Below are 6,619 nucleotides of genomic sequence, written 5' to 3' on the forward strand. Positions count from 1 at the left end.
CCTAACCTTAACCCATGTACTTGCCTTATATTACCCAGTACTTTCTTAGGTAAGTACACTGTAACTACACGCAAATTAATGCATTGTAAAATTAAGCATTATTACCCAGTACTTTGTTAGGTAAGTACACTGTAAGTACACGCAAATTAACGCATTGTAAAATTAAGCATTATTACCCAGTACTTTCTTAGGTAAGTACACTGTAAGTACACGTAAGTTAACGTACTGTAAAAGGAAGTGTTACCACTATTTTTGCTACTTAAACCTCCATGCTATTGCCTTCCATTATGACTGACTACACATCCTAAACATCAGCTTATTTGCATAGACTTGCATTACACTGTGGTAATCATGTTGTATGCAGCACAATTTGGTTATCTTATTTGTGCCCCAAAATTTACACTTGAGCCACTAAAAAATGTACACTACTGTTCAAAAGATTGCGGTTATTATAACTTTTTATTAAATTTTTTTAAATTAAAATTTTATTCAGCAAGGATGCATTCAATTGATCAAAAGTGACAGTAAAGAAAGTTTATGGACCATTTCCAAAAAGTATTAAGCTGATGCACAACGGAGTAATGCTTTACCATCACAGTAATAAATTACATTTTAAAATGTATTAAAAAAATTAGAAGTTATTTTAAATTATATCACATTACTTTCAATGTATTTTTGATTGAATAAAGATTGCCTCTCTGAGGATAGGTTCAAAAATGAAAGCTGTTTCTTGGAGAATAAAAAACGAACTAAATATATTGTTCAAAATAAACACCTGGGACACTTTCTGTGTTTATTGTCAATATAATGAACTAAACGGTGGTTATTTTGCAAAGACACCTGTGTGAACTTGAGAGGAACTGACTTCAGAAATCCATGAAAGGTGGCCAATAGACAAACTGATTTAAAAATAACTGAAAAAGTGGCTCAGAAAAGGATTTTCTGAGAAAAACTAGCATTATTTGTTTGCCATTTGGTTTGATATTTTGTATCTAAAGCAATACATTTCTAAAATTGAAATGTGGATCTAAGTGTGGAATGAATTTTTAAAATATTTTTATGTCTGTTCTAACTCAAAAATAGTGTCTTACTGTGGTGTTTTGCAATATTACTATCTAACTTTGTCTGTATTTCTTCATTTACTACCTACAGTCAAACACACAACCAATAGGAATACAGGCAGGACAACAGTTAACCAAATAGAGTCTGGCTTTATTGAGAGGAACAAACACCTTTTGTCATTGAGACTTACATTTTGTTTGAGTCCACAGACCCAAAGCGTTATAAAGTTTTCCCACACTATTTTGCTTTCTCTTTTTTCATTCTCTTTTTTGGTTCTTGTTTTTATCATATTGAAAACAAGTTTAAAAGCAACATGTTTCATTCAAGAGAGAGTAAAACATACTATTGTATGTCATCACAGCACGAGACTCAAAAGTGTCAAACCACTTGGTCAACCTGCGAAGGCCCGAAAAACCTACAATACAAGGGGGGGGGAAATGTTAAATAAACAGCAAAACTCAAATTTAAGAACACGTTTTCAAGATCATCCACACTACTACACAAATCGCCGCAATTTTATAAGAGAAAACATCAAGTACAATGTCTTTCATAAAGGAGCAGAAATAATAATAATACATCAGTTAGTTCCTGAGAATCGATCTGTTGGTGAGAGTCTGTGTGAGCAAGTTATAGCTGGTGTATTCAATATTGAAAACATACATGTAAATGTACAGAATTCATCAGATCTCCAAACCATCTGTTCTGATAGTTGGAAATGCCCGTTTTTGACTTTCTTTTCCTTGGGGTATGTGCATTTGTCCTGTAGGTTCTTCTTGGACATTCTCATCAAACCTAATCATAAAAACTTGCACTTCGTGCAGTAAAATCAGGTTGTCCATTCAGACACCAATAGAGATTAAGAGCTGAAGGCAAAAAAAAAACCTTATCTTCTCATTAGCGCTTTCGATTATGAGAATAAAAAGACAAGCAAGCGCAATGCTCGGTTCTGTACAGTCAGAGTGAGCTTCACTCTCACAAACCAAAATAGTGTAACTCTAAGGCATATTACGAGGTGCGCATGTTCATGTGTTTGTGTGGACATCTTTCAGTAGGGGACTCAGATAAAGCTAATTTCACTCGTGAGAGAAAGTGTGTGCATGTGGCATCAACTTCAGTTGCTCAAACTCACCAATTTGCTAAATAAAAAATAAACATTATGCCAATTCCATCCAATTAAAGTTTAATCTTTAACCTGGAATGGCACCTCAAAGTCTTCATTGTAGAAGGTAAGCTAGGTTACAGGTGAAACGGGTGAATTTACCATAAATTCACACTAGTGCGCACACAATAGTCAACATTTTACATTAGTTATATCAGTACTAATGATAGCATGTGATCAGCTGACTGTGGTTGTCAAGGCAACCCATCGAGTCAAAGTGTGTGTATGAGAGACAGATCCTGCTCGAATAAGCTGGTAGAGTGTCTATGTAAATGAAATGCACTAATACTGTGCAAATACAAGAGGTTTGACATTAATTTTCAATATTTACAAAGAGGAAAAATATATTAGGAGCACACTGATTGTGTCCGAATGTCTCTCTCCTGAATCTATACCTTTAACATAGAGAGAGAGAGAGAGAGAGAGAGAGAGAGAGAGAGAGAGAGAGAGAGAGAGAGAGAGAGAGAGAGAGAGAGAGAGAGAGAGAGAGAGAGAGAGAGAGAGAGAGAGAGAGAGAGAGAGAGAGAGAGAGACTAAATGGTGATATATAAAGCCACGCCCTAAAAATCCTTCAGTCAAACAGAAATTAAGGTTAGTAAACTATCACTTTCCAAAATAATCATCAAACAGCAAATTCCGAGGCATGGAAAAGTGAGGGAAGTATGAGAAGACAGAGAGAGAAATGAAAAGAAGAGAGAGAAAGAGAGATAGAGAGAGAGATCCCTGTCTGTAATGGTCTGCCCGGCAGGAAATAAGCCATCTCTATGGGCTACTCGAGTGACACACGGTATCACTGACATTATGGCATTATATTTCTTTATCCCTTTTTTAAACAAAACTAAGCTTCTTTTTTTTTTAAATATATATATATAGATATATATACTCGTATAAGTGATACTGTACAGCTCAGAAATATATATTTTTTTTACAATCAAGAAATAGATACAATTTGTATCAACAAGCAAAAGGTCGTTTCTGGACATTTGATGTGTGCTAGCTTGCTGCTCAACTGCATGGGGTCTGAACCTTGGAGCATAAGCAGCGGACAGCAATGTCATAAGTCTTCATTTACAAAAAAAAAGTTTCTAGTTTGCTCTAGAAACAATATTCTTCAGGATTTTTTTGCTCCGAGGTTCAGAGAAGGGGAAAAGGAGCGACCCAACCGTAAAAACATTTCCATCCTAAAAAAAAAAAAATGTTATATATATATATATATAGGCTTGGGCGGTATCCAAATTTTGATACCGTCAAACCTCCTCCCTATTTTACCGGGGTATATGGTATTACCGTGACTAATTAAAAATTAGGACATAAGGCTCAGACAGCGTCACCAAACTGTTGGCTTGTGCCTACACCGTTCAGGAACTGAATACCAGATCGGGCAAAAAAAAAAAAAAAAATCAAGGCCAACCCGTGCACGTTGTGTCTGATCCCGGCTGACGGCATTAAATTTAATATGAGCCGGAGCCCTATTTAGACTCGACTATTTTTAATACGTGGCCCGTTATAATATGGTGACGCCAAATAATTTTTTAATCCAGGTGCAGAGGGGGTGGTAGATATAAATACTATTTATAAATGAGCAAAAATGGGACACTTAATAATATTTAATTATTTTAATTATGACAATTGTATTCATTTTATTAATTAATTTAAATTAACAAGCAAGAAGTGCATTTGTAAATCTGGTGACACGCGTCCATTGATTTTTATTAATACAACTTTTCTGTCAGTGCTGCAAAGATTAAGTTGACGATCGCCATCTCCTAGTGAACGCGCATATAGAGAGAAATGCAAATAATGGATTACATAATCAGAAGGTATAGGCTAGCCTTTTTCTTTTCGTTTTGAATTGTTTCGTTTAAAGAAATTGACGATTGATATCTCCGTAGTGAACGCGCCTATAGAGAGAAATGCACATCATGGATTAATCAGAGAGTATGCTGCCTATATTTCTTTTCCTTTTGAATTGTTTCGTTTAAAGAAATTGACGAATCGCCATCTCCATAGTGAACGATAGAGAGAAATGCACATCATGGATTACATAATCAGAGAGTAGGCTAGCCTATTTCTTTTCGTTTTGAATAGTTTCGTTTAATTTGATGATCGCCATTTCCGTATGAACGCGCATAGAGAGAAATGCACATCATGGATTAAATAATCAGCGAGTGGCCTATTTCTTTTCGTTTTGAATTGTTTCATTTAATGAAATTTCAAGCTTTATTTAGATATAGGCCTATCTGTCATGTCTGTGAGACATACACTGAGTTTCGGTTAATTTATGATGAGATTTCAATGCAAGTGACCGCGGCGCGCCAGCGCACGATCATGTCATGATTATGTTGTCTGCTATATTTAATTCTTATTTATTAAATCCAGGCAATTGGTTGATGAAAAAATTATTAAAATTAAGATACAATTTATACAAAACGAAATTCACTTTAAAGAAAGGCCTTTTACAAAATGAAACTTAATTAAGTGGTCAATATCTGACTCCCGATGCATCCCATCTTACTCGTGCTGTTCAGTTTTCATTATCAACGTAAAAAAAAAAACATTATAATATTTTAACAAATATAAACTAATGCGCTTATTTAATGAACTCGGGGCAAAATGCATCCTCGCAGCAGTGAGTTAGTGCTTGTTTCGGAGATGCGACATTAGGTTAGAGTGTTTCCATCTCTCGCGGTCACCTTTTTTATTGCAACATTTACAAATTGCCTCGTCAGTATTTACCGCCTCTCTCTCTCTCTCTCTCTCTCTGTTTCTCCTCCACACTGTCACTTGATGACAACTACATAAGCATTTTTAGGCATTGAATAAATTATATTTATATATTATATATAAGTGCCGGTAATGACGGTATTGATACTGATACCGTTGCTATTTTAAGACCCCGCGGTATACGATATTACCGAAATACCGCCCAACCCTAATATATATATATATATATACACACATACACACAATTAGGCCTGAAACATACCCGATGTAAATACATCAATGATGCTAATGACGTGGTCACATTAGCTAAATTTTGTGGGCAAAAAAGGTCCATTGTCTATTGATCAACTTGAACACATTGCGAAAACTGCGGGAAAATCTTTTGCCCTCATTGGAAATCCCTGGATTACTATCGAAATTACTGAATTTCACCACCCCCAAAAATAAAAAAGTAATAGATTATAGATATGACCACACTTCAACACTTATATCAGGATTTCAAGACATTGCATTCCGAAATTTGTCAATTCCTAACACAACTCTGCCACAAGGGGTACTACAGAGGGCAATAGTAAACACAATATGAGAGCATAAAATAACAAAAAAAATATTTCTAAAATAGATGTTTTGTAAATACTTTTCTGGAGGCTCTTAAAAGCATGAGATGGAATACTGTCTCATCTACTGCCTTTGATATCACAGCTCAATCGCTAGTGAAGGTTCTTGTGTTGCTATTAACCAAAAAACCATCATGAGCGTTTGCAATGCATTGACCAAGCATTAGTGTATACATTCATGTACTTGCATAAATATGTTTCTGGCCAAAAACAATTACATTTAAAATTAGAAAAGCCTCTTATTTAAAAATTAAATAATGGCCTTCTGAAAGAACCTTGTTGAAAAACAAAAACTAAGATAAGAGGAAGGTAAACTGTGAGTTCGTATTAGAGAGCCGAGAGGATGGGTTTTGAGTATAAGTCAAAGCAGGGTCGGGTACGGTCGAGAGGCAGCAAGCAAACTGTCAGCCAAATGTCAGAAACAACCCAACAACAGCCTGGTGTTCCTTGTGTGTCGCACAGGAAGAGACAGGTAGGCAGTGTGTCACACCTTCCCACGAGCAGTAACGGGGCCCCACGGGGCTACACCTGTGCTCATGAAAAAAAACGAAGGAGCAATTTAAGTCTTTTTGAAAACACCCAGAGCATCTCTGGACTGATAACATTCACGCTCTCCTGAAGATATGTTAATTTACAGGGCGGAGCAGATGAAAAGGGGTAGTCTCTCGGCATCAATCAGGAAATAGATGCTGCACAAGAGCATTTTGCCGAAGAGACTCATTCTCCTCCCCAGTTTGTGAATACTTGAACATAGTTACATTGACTACCAAGTCAAATGTGAGCGGCGTTCTCTGTCTAGCATAGTGCTAACATGCTTTCTGGGAGAGATTTACTGAAGCCCATGCCTACCAAATACTCAAACATCTCTCTTTAAATCTACAGTACAACAACAACACTAAAGAAATACATATGGATAACTTCAACTAAATGTACCTACTGCTTTCCAATCAGAAAATCTTTTTGGCTCAGTCTTTTAAAATGGCTTAGTAAATACACATCTGTGCATGGGCACGAATAACCGTTGCAGGGCACGTTTGCAGTACAGCCCAGCCAATTA

General features: G+C 36.1%; 1 protein-coding gene across 1 annotated transcript in view; it reads left to right on the top strand.

Annotated features, from left to right (window-relative positions):
* Positions 1 to 6,619, top strand: part of amer1 (APC membrane recruitment protein 1) — a 150,732-nt gene that overhangs the window by 87,175 nt on the left and 56,938 nt on the right. The window lies entirely within an intron of this gene.

The sequence above is a fragment of the Siphateles boraxobius genome, unplaced genomic scaffold (genome assembly GCF_051911475.1).
Source record: "Siphateles boraxobius isolate OS27281-9 unplaced genomic scaffold, OSU_SipBor_1 24, whole genome shotgun sequence".
Taxonomy (NCBI): Eukaryota; Metazoa; Chordata; class Actinopteri; order Cypriniformes; family Leuciscidae; genus Siphateles; species Siphateles boraxobius.